This window comes from Capra hircus, chromosome 3 (genome assembly GCF_001704415.2).
Source record: "Capra hircus breed San Clemente chromosome 3, ASM170441v1, whole genome shotgun sequence".
Classification (NCBI taxonomy): Eukaryota; Metazoa; Chordata; class Mammalia; order Artiodactyla; family Bovidae; genus Capra; species Capra hircus.
Window position 1 is genome coordinate 113,928,306 of NC_030810.1, and position 12,571 is coordinate 113,940,876.

A 12,571-nucleotide genomic window follows, 5' to 3' on the forward strand; every position below is an offset into this window, starting at 1 on the left:
CAAAATTGATAACAAATACCAAACAGCAAAGATTAAAAATCTCAAGTAGAGGAAGGCTTTCTTATCTCTCCTTGCCATTCTTTGGAACTCTGCATTCAAATAGGTATATCTTTTCTTTTCTCCTTTGCCTTTCCCATCTTGTGTTTTCATAGCCATTTATAAGGCCTCCTCAGACAGCCATTTTGCTTTTTTTCATTTCTTTTTCTTGGGGATAGTCTTGATCCCTGTCTCCTGTACGATGTCATGAACCTCCGTCCATAGTTCATCAGGTACTTTGTCTATCAGATCTAGTCCCTTAAATCAATTCCATTGTATAGTCATTAGGAATTTGACTTAGGTCATACCTGAATGGTCTGAATGGTCTACTTTCTTCAATTTAAGTCTGAATTTGGCAATAAGGAGTTCATGATCTGAGCCACAGTCAGCTCCTGGTCTTATTTTTGCTGACTGTATAAAGTTTCTCCATCTTTGGCTGCAAAGGATATAATCAATCTGATTTTAGTGTTGGCCATCTGATGATGTCCATGTGTAGAGACTTCTCCGAGGCATGTAATTTCAAGTACTGTGTATCTTCCATTTCCTCTTCCTACAACACCCAATTTTTGTTGATATTCCACACCTCTATAGAATCTCACTGAATTCTACTCACCTCCAGTTTTATCAACCACAGACTATCACCTATGGGTCCCTGGGTAGTTTACATATTTTCTTTTAAAACATTTTTTTTTAATTGGAGTGTAATTTCTTTACTGTGTTGTGTTAGTTTCTGCTGTAGAGCAATGTGAATCAGCTATAAATATACATATATCTCCTTCCTCTTGAACGTCCCTCATACCCCCGTCATCACAAGCTGAGCCCCCTAGTTTCATAAACACAAAGCAGTAATAGGCTATGCGTGTTAGGCAACCAGAGGTTACAGAGATTTTCCAAGACAGTTGCCATTTCAAGTATCCTATTCTATTTCCCAAAAGTACACTTGTCAGACTATGTGTTCTGGTTTAGGGGTTAGAAAGTATATTTAGTCCAGCTAAGATGTCCAGCCCAGATAGACCAGATTTTTATAACCTTGGTAATGTTAACAAATCAGAAGCTGTAGAAACTTTCATTCCAAAGCTTCAGAGGACAAACTGCTGATCCTGAGGCATCATGGATCAAGTCACATACTGCCTAAGAAAACTTCTCTGAAAATGGTGGCCTAGTAGGATAAACACAAAAATCCTGGTCTGATCCTTATGGACATTTCAGCTTATGAAGACTTTGACAGCACTCCCAGAAGAGTCTGTGGCTCCCTGCTTCTCTGCACATTAACATTGCTCTGTATGAGATTATAGCACTTACTGCAGTTGTTTCAGTTCAGTTCAGTTGCTCAGTTGTGTCCAACTCTTTGCGGCCCCATGGACCATAACACGCCAGGCTTCCCTGTCCATCACCAACTCTCAGAGCTGCATTTGTTTAATATACACTTATTTACTCTATGTGCCAGGTCCTATTCTAGTTGTTAAGTCACTTCAGTTGTGTTCGACTCTGTGCGACCCTGTGCGACCCCGTGCGACCCCGTGCGACCCCATAGATGGCAGCCCACCAGGCTCCCCGTCCCTGGGATTCTCCAGGCAAGAATACCGGAGTGGGTTGCCATTTCCTTCTCCAGTGCATGAAAGTGAAAAGTGAAAGGGAATTCACTCAGTCATGTCCGACTCTTAGCGATCCCATGGACTGCAGCCTACCAGGCTCCTCCATCCATGGGATTTTCCAGGCAAGAGTACTGGAGTGGGGTGCCATTGCCTTCTCCGCCTGTGCTAGTTAGGAATACAAATATGGGTTAAACCTAGACCCTGCTCTCCTAAGGGCCTGGGATCTAGATGGGGGGTATATGCATTAATAGAGTTCCCAAAGGTAACAAGCAACATGATAGAGATCATGAATGTAGAATCCTAGAAGACAGAGCTCCCAGCTTGGTATGGTAGAGCACGGTGGGTGAATTTGATCATATATTCATACCACATGGTCACTATCTTTTATCTTCTACATGAATGAACTCATCAAAGAGGTCTACACTGCACACAACCACATCCATCCTCTTAATTTCTAATGCCTTCTCCCCATCTTTACCCAACTGAGCCATTTTTAAGACTCAGCTTGAGGGCCACTTAAGAGTGGTATTCTGACCACACCTTCTACAAAGTAAGATTAACTCCCTTTGCTTAATATTTTCTCTCTAAAACATTGATATTGATAATAAAATAATTTTTGATAGGCATTTTGCTCAGCTCCTTCTGTCCATTATCATACTAGTCTCAAGAAATAAACAGGAGGTATCTGTTAACATTCCAGTTTTGAAAATGAGAGAAGAGACTTTGTAACTTGCCCAAGACTGCAGTATTTCTTATATTCATGTAAACTATGAACTCTATGACTTATTTAGTTGTGTAACCCAAGGAACGTAGAATAGGACCATGCCTATGATAAATTATAATCTTAAGAGATGTTTGTGGAAAAATTAATGATTGAGTGCTAGATAAAAGTGAAGCTCAATTCACCTTCATAGTAACTTTGTGAGGTGGGTGTGGGGAAATTGACAGGATGGTGCCAATCAGGCTCTCTCGCCCCATGTTCTCATGTCCTCTTGCTCCATGTTCTGTAAACAGTGACTTTGCACAGTGATGTAACAACTGAGATCATTTGTAGCCCTGTGTATGTGCATCACAAGGTACTCGCTTGGCTGTGGACTGCTGTGTACAGTTCACCTGCATGAGCATCACCGTGAAAGCCCTGGCTGCTGCTGCTTTGGGCTATATCAGAGTGACACCATGTTTGTGTTATATGAGGTTATGTTGTGGCTCCATTGTGATTATGTTGTGACTGCTGCTTTGGTTGCTGAGTCAGCCAGGAGAGATGCTGTGTTATGGCTGCCATGCCAGCCAGGAGAAAATAAATGTGTCTGCAGTTCCTATGGCTCCTTGAGTCTCCTTCCAGTCTCTTGGCTCATGCCTTGCCTACCCTGGGTTCAGGGAACAGTGTGGACAGTGTGAACAGGGAGACAATTGGTCCTGTGAGCAGGATCAGCAATACAGTAGGAAAAGCACATGCTATTATCCCCACTTTACAGTTTAGGGAGATTAAGTAATCTGCTCAAGTCTCACAAGCATAAAAGACCAGACATCCATGTCAGGACTCCTAGCCCAAGACCTGTATCCCACCATTCCCTCATCCTCTTAAAGCAAGCAGATGCCTTTTCATCATGACTTCACATGTCCAAAAGCAGAGTAAAGTTATGCCAACACTAAAAAATCAAGCTGAGTTCCAAGATTTCATTATTTGTGGTCTCCTACCCCCAGAACATTGAACGTTATATTACTTAATCACAAATATTCATCAGTCACTCACTGCTCTCAGTTCTGGGCTGTTAAGAAATAGTCCTGGCTGAAAAGGATTTCCCTGGTGTAGAGCAAATGGCATCTGATCAAAACTCCTTTTGGTCCCTATATCTGTGAGTCTGCTTCTTTTTTGTTATATTTACTAGTTGTATTTTTTCGATTCTACATATAAATGGGGTAGATAACCCACTGACCAATACAGGAGACATGGGCTCAATCCTCAGTCTGGAAGACCCCCTGGTGAAGGAAATGGCAACCCACTCCAGTATTGTTGCTTGGAGAAATCCATGGACAGAGGAATCTGGTAGACCACAGTCCATGGGGGTCACAAAAAGTTGGACAGGACTGAGCAACTGAGCATGCAAAGAGCAGGTCCTTCTTGGGACCTGCTATTAATATATTCAGTATTTTACAATGAACCATAATGGAAAAGAAAAAATAAAAACAAAAATTACTCAATTCTCACGTGAGACCTATGAACGAAAAGCAAAGAAATGGAAAGAAATAAAAAGAGTGATGAAAACCCTTAAAATAACATATAAATGATATCAAACAGTATTTGTCTTTGTTTGACTTATTTCACTTAATGCAGGGTCCTTCAAGTCTGTTCGTTTTGCTGAAAACGGCAAAGTTTCATCGATTTTTATGGCTGAATAGCATTCCGTTGTCTATAACAATCTTTATTCCTTCACTTGTTGATAAACACTAAAAATATTGTAAACTAGTGAGTATAACAAAAAAGAAGCAGAGTCACAGATATAGAAAACAAACTAGTTGTCACCAGGGGGGAGAGAGGTAGGGGGAGGGGAAGAGAGGTAGGGGGAGGGGCAATATAAGAATAGAGGATTTAAAAGGTACAAGATATCTGGTGTAAATTAAGCTACAAGGATATATTGCACACCATAGGGAATGTAACAAATATTTATAATAACTATAATTGGAGTCCTTCCTTTAAAAATTGTGAATCACTGTATTGTACACCTGTAATATAATATTATACATCAACTCCATTTCAGTGTAAAAAACACTCCTTTTGGGTTTTTCAGTTATTGATAGTTCATTACTAAAGGATGGAAAATAAATTTTTACAAAATAAAAAATAAATTTAGAAAATAAATTTTTACCACTTTGAATAGACTTTTAATAAGTAATAATTGATTATTGTTTCCTTAAGTTAGAGAGATCAAACTCTTCAAGCAGGGGTGGAAGAATATTTTTTATTAGTGAGAAGTCTCAAGCAAATTTTGATGTTCAAGGTCTGTGACTTCATCATTCATGATGATGGGGAAACAGTGGAAACAGTGACAGACTTTATTTTGGGGGGCTCCAAAATCACTGGAGATGGTGACTGCAGCTATAAAATTAAAAGATGCTTACTCCGTGGAAGAAAAGTTATGACCAACATAGACAGCATATTAAAAAGCAGAGACATTAATTTGCCAACAAAGGTCCATCTAGTCAAGTTTATGGTTTTTCCAGTAGTCATGTACGGATGTGAGAGTTGGACTATAAAGAAAGCTGAGCGCCGAAGAATTGATGTTTTTGAACTGTGGTGTTGGAGAAGACTTGAGAGTCCCTTGGACTGCAAGGAAATCCAACCAGTCCATCCTAAAGGAAATCAGTCCTGACTGTTCGTTGGAAGGACTGATGTTGAAGATGAAACTCCAATACTTTGGCCACCTGATGCAAAGAGCTGACTCATTTGAAAAGACCCTTGTGCTGGGAAATATTGAAGGTGGGAGGAGAAGGGGACAACAGAGGGTGAGGTGGTTGGATGGCATCACCAACTTAATGGACATGAGTTTGAGTAAACTCTGGGAGTTGGTGATGGACAGGGAGGCCTGGCATGCTGTAGTTCATGGGGTTGCAAGAAGTCGGACATGACTGAGTGACTGAACTGAAGAAGTCAAAGAGAAAATCTAGGCATTCTTCAGGATAAATCAACCTGATTTGAAGTTAAAAGGAGGGAGAAGAAAACTAAAGAAGAAAGGAAAAGGGAAGCACCAAGCTCAGTATTGACAGCTATCATCTATCCCAATGTAGTCCCTTTCTAGCTGTGTGACCACAAACTTATTACTGACTCTCCTTGAGTATTATTAGTTCCTCATAGAAAAAAGTGGAGTAAAAGTTCTGATATCATAAAACCATATATATATTCACCAACAATATAAGCAAATTAAATTTGAAGTAAGATGAAAGTTGTATTATATTGTATTTTCCAAACTTTTTATTGAAATATAGTTTATTTACAAAGGTATGTTAGTTTTAGGTATATAGCAAAGTGATTTAGTTATATTCTTTTCCCTTATGGGATATTACAAAATATTGAATATAGTTTCTTGTGCTATATAATGATTCCTGTTGGTGATCTACCTTATACATAGTAGTGTGCAACCTTCTAATTTCTCCTTGCCCCCCCCCTTTTCCCTTTGGTAACCATAAGTTTGGTTTCTATGTCTATGGGTCTATTTCTGCTTTGTAAATAAGTTCAATTGTATCATTTTTTCAAAAAAATTACACATATAAGTGATATCCTATGATATTTATCTTTCTCTGTCTGGCTTACTTCACATAGTATGATAATCTCTAGGTCTATTCATGTAGCTGCAAATGGCATTATTTCATTCATTTCATGGCTGAGTAATATTCCATTGTGTGTGTATATATATATATACACACACACACACACAATGAAATATGTATATTAACATATATATCATATTTTATGTATCCATTCATCTGTTGATGGACATTTAATTTGGAAAAGTGCATGATAGAAATTAAAAAGAAGTAGTAGATTCCTTTGTTGTGCAGAAGCTTTTAATTTTAATTAGATCCCATTTGTTTATTTTTGCTTTTATTTCCAGTATTCTGGGAGGTGGATCATAGAGGATCCTGCTGAAATTTATGTCAGAGAGTGTTTTGCCTATGTTCTTCTCTAGGAGTTTTATAGTTTCTGGTCTTATGTTTAGATCTTTAATCCATTTTGAGTTTATTTTTGTATATGGTGTTAGAAAGTGATCTAGTTTCATTCTTTTACAAGTGGTTGACCAGTTTTCCCAGCTCCACTTGTCAAAGAGATTGTCTTTAATCCATTGTATATTCTTGCCTCCTTTGTCGAAGATAAGGTGTCCATAGCTGTGTGGATTTATGTCTAGGCTTTCTATTTTGTTCCACTGATCTATATTTCTATCTTTGTGCTAGTACCATACTGTCTTCATGACTGTGGCTTTGTAGTAGAGCCTGAAGTCAGGCAGGTTGATTCCTCCAGTTCCATTCTTCTTTCTCAAGATTGCTTTGGCTATTCGAGTTTTTTTTGTATTTCCATACAAATCTTGAAATTATTTGTTCTAGCTCTGTGAAAAATACCGCTGGTAGCTTGATAGAGATTGCATTGAATCTGTAGATTGCTTTGGGTAGTATACTCATTTTCACTATATTGAGTCTTCTGGTCCATTAACATGGTATATTTCTCCATCTATTAGTGTCCTCTTTGATTTCTTTCATCAGTGTTTTATAATTTTTCTATATATAAGTCTTTAGTTTCTTTAGGTAGGTATATTCCTAAGTATTTTATTCTTTTCGTTGCAATGATGAATGGAATTGTTTCCTTAATTTCTTTTTCTACTTTCTCATTATTAGTGTATAGGAATGCAAGGGATTTCTGAGTGTTGATTTTATATCCTGCAAATTTACTACATTCATTGATTAGCTCTAGTAATTTTCTGGTGGAGTCTTTAGGATTTTCTATGTAGAGGATCATGTCATCTGCAAACAGTAAGCAAAGCGAAAAGACAACCTTCGGAATGGGAGAAAATAATAGCAAATGAAGCAACTGACAAACAACTAATCTCAAAAATATACAAGCAACTTATGCAGCTCAATTCCAGAAAAATAAATGACCCAATCAAAAAATGGGCCAAAGAACTAAATAGACATTTCTCCAAAGAAGACATATGGATGGCTAACAAACGCATGAAAAGATGCTCAACATCACTCATTATCAGAGAAATGCAAATCAAGACCACAATGAAGCACCATTTCACACCAGTCAGAATGGCTGCAATCCAAAAGTCTACAAGCGATAAATGCTGGAGAGGGTGTGGAGAAAAGGGAATCCTCTTACACTGTTGGTAAAAATGCAGACTAGTACAGCCACTATGGAGAACAGTGTGGAGATTCCTTTAAAAACCAGAAATAGAACTGCCTTATGACCCAGCAATCGCACTGCTGGACATATACACTGAGGAAACCAGAATTGAAAGAGACACGTGTACCCCAATATTCATCGCAGCACTGTTTATAATAGCTAGCACATGGAAGCAACCTAGATGTCCATCAGCAGACGAATGGATAAGAAAGCTGTGGTACATATACACAATGAAGTATTACTCAGCCATTAAAAAGAATACATTTGAATCAGTTCTAATGATGTGGATGAAACTGTAGCCTATTATACAGAGTGAAGTAAGCCAGAAAGAAAAACACCAATACAGTATACTAACACATATATATGGAATTTAGAAAGATGGTAATGATAACCCTCTATGCAAGACAGCAAAAGAGACACAGATGTATAGAACGGACTTTTAGACTCTGTGGGAGAGGGAGAGGGTGGGATGATTTGGGAGAATGGCATTGAAACATGTATACTATCAGGTAAGAAACGAATCACCAGTCTATATTTGATACAGGATACAGGATGCTTGGGGCTGGTGCACAGGGATGATCCAGAGAGATGATATGGGGTGGGAGGGGGGAGGGGGAGGGGGGTTCAGGATTGGGAACTCATGTACACCCGTGGCTGATTCATGTCAAGGTATGGCAAAACCAATACAGTATTGTAAAGCAAAATAAAGTAAAAATAAAAATTAAGAAAATAATAATAAAGATCCCATAGGTCTTGTGGGCAAAAATCTAAAAAAAAAACAAAAACAAAAACAAAAACAAAAAACCAGAAGCAATATTGTAACAAATTCAATAAAAACTTTAAAAATTGTCCATATGGAAAAGTAATTTTAAAGAAAATAGACTGAAAACTCTTCACATCCTAATTTTAAAAAAAAAGAAGAAGTAGTAGTAGAAAGGAGTCAAAGAAGAGGAAAAAAAGAGCAAGGTTAAAAAGGACAAGAATAAATTAATCCCAAGAATGAATGATATAATCTGACCTCAAAACAGAATTGCTCACACCAGAGATAGAGTAGCTACAAAGACTCTAAGGAAAGAAAAATTGGAAGTAGGAAGCTAAGCAATCTCATATGTAGAAATGATTTGAAAAGTTAAAGAATAGATTCAGATGTGAGCAGTGACTAAACACTAAGCAATATAACCCATCACTCAATATCAGGTTTACACAAGTGGTCATGAAAGTATAACATCAGATATCAGTCTAGAGGCCCAGATTCGGGGAAATTTGACAGATGGCCCAGCTGGCTGAAACCTAAGAACACCTTTTTAAACAAAGGAAGCAGGCCTAGGCGTTATAAATAAGCCTGACCACAGATTACAGAAAAATATTCACTCCTGTATCCTTCTCTTTTTCTTATCCACTTACACAAACTATGACTTTATTCATGTTAACCTCCAAAGAGGAAGATAGAAAAAGAAAAATTGTATTTTTTATATGCATACACATTCACCCATGAATCTTCAATAAAGATCACAAACACATTATTCAAGATTTTCATTCTATTATCAAACCCCAAAATATGCTTTAATGCTGAGTTTGTTAACTGCACCCTATAGAGTGTGGCATAAAAAATGAGCTCCAAAACTAGAACCAGAAGATTCCTACTCTAGGTTCAGCTATGCTGATGCTAACTGTGTGATCTTGCTAAGCCTTTTAGATTTTATGAGCCTCAGATATCTCATAAGTAATGTGACCATTTAAATTCTACCTACTTTAACCACTTCACAGAGTTATGATGACAATCAAGTGAAATAAGGTTGAGAAAATCTGTACAAACAGCATTTATTATTAGGTCATTGAGTAGAATATTGTACTGAATAGGCTAAAGTATCTCATGTAGATATTTGGTGGACCTGATTAAATTATATTCTAGACTCTCAAGACACAAAGATGCTAAGGAATAAGATATGGCCTCAGCCTTTATTCAGCTGATAGGAATTGGCTGGATGAAGGGAGCAATGCAGCAGAGATAAGGACATATTATTGTTTTTCCTTCTGGATATCCTACAGAACTGCTTACTTTCTCTGCTCATGCCTCTGATGATTGACATTGGCAAGGCACATCAAGGAGACAACTAACCTGAATGAGAACAGGAGAAAAGAGCCTTAGTTTACAGATTTCAAAATCTTTTCATCCACAATATTTTATTTACTCCTCATCACCTCTTTGTGTTATAGAAAATCTAAGCAGCCCTGCTTTTGCACACAAGAGCCTCAGGGAGTTACTTCTGCAGCCCAAGATGGAATAAATGAAGAACCTAGCCAACAGCTCAACTTTTTTGATTCTAAACCATATATATTGAGCCAACAAGAAAGAAATGATGGTTGTAACTAGAAAAGCCATTTTTTTCATTTCTAAAACCTAATATTATCTACACATGATTTTCTGAAGTTTGGACTCATAGTTCAAAAAGACATTGATTTAGTTTTTACCCAAATACGTCATCTGTATCTTCAAAACCTCTTGGAGTCTATTGACTATCTTGAGGAGCTAAGATCAGAGTAAACACTTTCATTTGGATTTCAGATGGCTTTATCTTCACTATGCAGACACTTGGGAGGTAACCAATGAATAAAACAGAAGGTCCCTCACACAAGTTAAAAATATACACTCTTTTGCTTCTTCTACCTATTTTTGTTCATTCTCAAAGGACTTTGTTGAGAATATTTGTCAAGATAAGAAACATGCAACCCTCAAATGCCACTAAATGTTTTTAGAGGAATGAAGTGCAGTTTTAAAAGGGTGAGATTAGCCTGCTATTTCAGCATCTCTCTTAAAGTGAAACAGAAATGTTATTAGAAGGAAAAGTCACAACAGCTATCCACCATTAAAAAATCAATAATTGCCCATTTCTTTTCTGTTTTTTTTTTTTTTTAACAGTTAGCAGATTGTCTTGGATTGTGCAGGAATAAAGAACCTGCTTATACAGAAAATGAGCAAAGCCAGAGAGCCAAGGAAATTCAATGCACAGCTGCCTTGAAAGAGATGAGTAGTCGGCCACCTATCTGGACGGGTCTAAGGCGGCAGGTCCCACAGACTTCCTGTCTGTCTTGGTGCCAGCCTCCCTTCCTCTCAGACTTGGTATTTATCACATTGGACACCAAAAGTGATGGGTTGTGGGAGGAATACTGTTTCTGGAGGGCATAATTAAAAGCCAAATCATTTCCTTTCATGGATTGTCTGAAGAATTTGGGGAGAAAGGGATATCAGGAAGTTTTCATGTCCATACTTTTTCAGAAGTTAAAATACCAGACCTTTGCTTTTCCAACACTTGTCAGAGAAGAGAATCTCCTAATTAACTGTTCCACATAATTATCCTATCCAGTGGTTAGGGACATGTCTTTGATGGGTGTAAAGGAAGTTTCCCAGGGAAGATGGTATCTCTACTCTAATTCTTTAAAAACATGTAGGTGCTAACTAGGTTATACAGAGAAAATCTGAGAAAAATACTGTCCCATAAGCCTACAGTACATGGGAGCATGGTGAACTGGAGTTCTGCAAGATGTCACCTAAGACTGACTAGTCTAGAGAATTTTGTGTATTAGGCTAAGGATTCAGGATACTCTTCTCTAAAATTTGGCAAGCCAAATTTTAGAGTTACAACACATTTTTAAGAGTAAAAGCAATGTGTAAGGCATCCATATGAGAGAGGATGTAATACCATATGGATGTAATACCATTACCTATTAATTTAAAATATTTGAAATGACAGCTAGGAAATTCAGGTGTGTTTCTAAGTGAACTTGTATTTGCTTTTAAAACTTGAGTATTTGAAACAGCTCAGCAGATAAAGAATCTGACTACAATACAAGAGACAGGAAACATGGGTTCAATCCTTGGGTCAGGAAGATTCTCCTAGAAGAGGAAATGATAATCTACTCCAGTATTGTTGCCTGAAAAATCTCATAGACAGAGGAGTCTGGTGAACTGCCTTAAGGGTAGTGTCATCTGCATTTCTGAGGCTACTGGTATTTCTCTCCCAGCAATCTTGACTTCAGCTTGTGCTTCATCCAGCCCGGCATTTCACATGATGTGCTCTGCATATAAGTTAAATAACCAAGGTTATCGGGGTCCAGCCCCCGCAGGATCCAGGGGAACCCAAAGGAGAAACGGTGTTGGTGTTGGCGAATAATTTAGAGAGAGAGAGATAAAGAAAAATGCTGCAGATAAGAAAATAGAGGAAAGAAAGAGGCTGATGTTCCTTGGTTTACACAGAAAATCAATAAAGTCTCGAGACAAGAGACTTGCGCCATCTATGTAAGGCCACAGATGCCCTCCCGGTCTCCCGAGGGAGTGAAGATGCAGGGTGCCTTCCTGTCCAGGTCTTAGAAACCCAGGCAAATAAGTAGACACAGTGGACCCCTGTGTTCCAGATGGGAACTAGCCTGAAAGAGAGAGTAAGAGAGAGAAAGAAAAAAAAGAGAGACACGGGGTGACCAAGCTTCTTCAGTGAGCAAGGCCCATTACTTTTATTTTCAAAAAGGACTTTTATACCTTAACTTTTACATAGAGGGAAATGAAAGATGCAAGGTCGTACAGAGTCAGCCCAAACATTCCAGCAGTTTTGCCCTTATCAAAACCAGGATGTTTTTCTGCAAACCTTTCCCACAAATGATGTTGTGTACATTATCTTCTGGCCTTGGAGACCTGTGAACATTTTATGACCCTCTTTTGATAAAGGCTGCTCAACCAGAAAACTTATTTTCCCACAAAGTGTTTTTTCTTTATATTTCTAATCTATGTCAGCCTCAGAAAATGCCAAACAGAGTTACATTTCTCACAGATTAAATGTTCAGTGAGTTACAAGAAAGAACCAATTAGCTCAAAGATCTGATGTGGTTAATTTCAAGGCTACACTTGTTTTTCTTACATTCCAACTATGTTAACTAATGCACTCCCAGGTGCACAGTGGATAAAGGATATGGGAACTTGGCAGCAAGCATTGGCTCAACAGTGAAATCTTACACCAGCGCTATTCTAATAGCTTTTAACTCTTTGAAAGTCTCT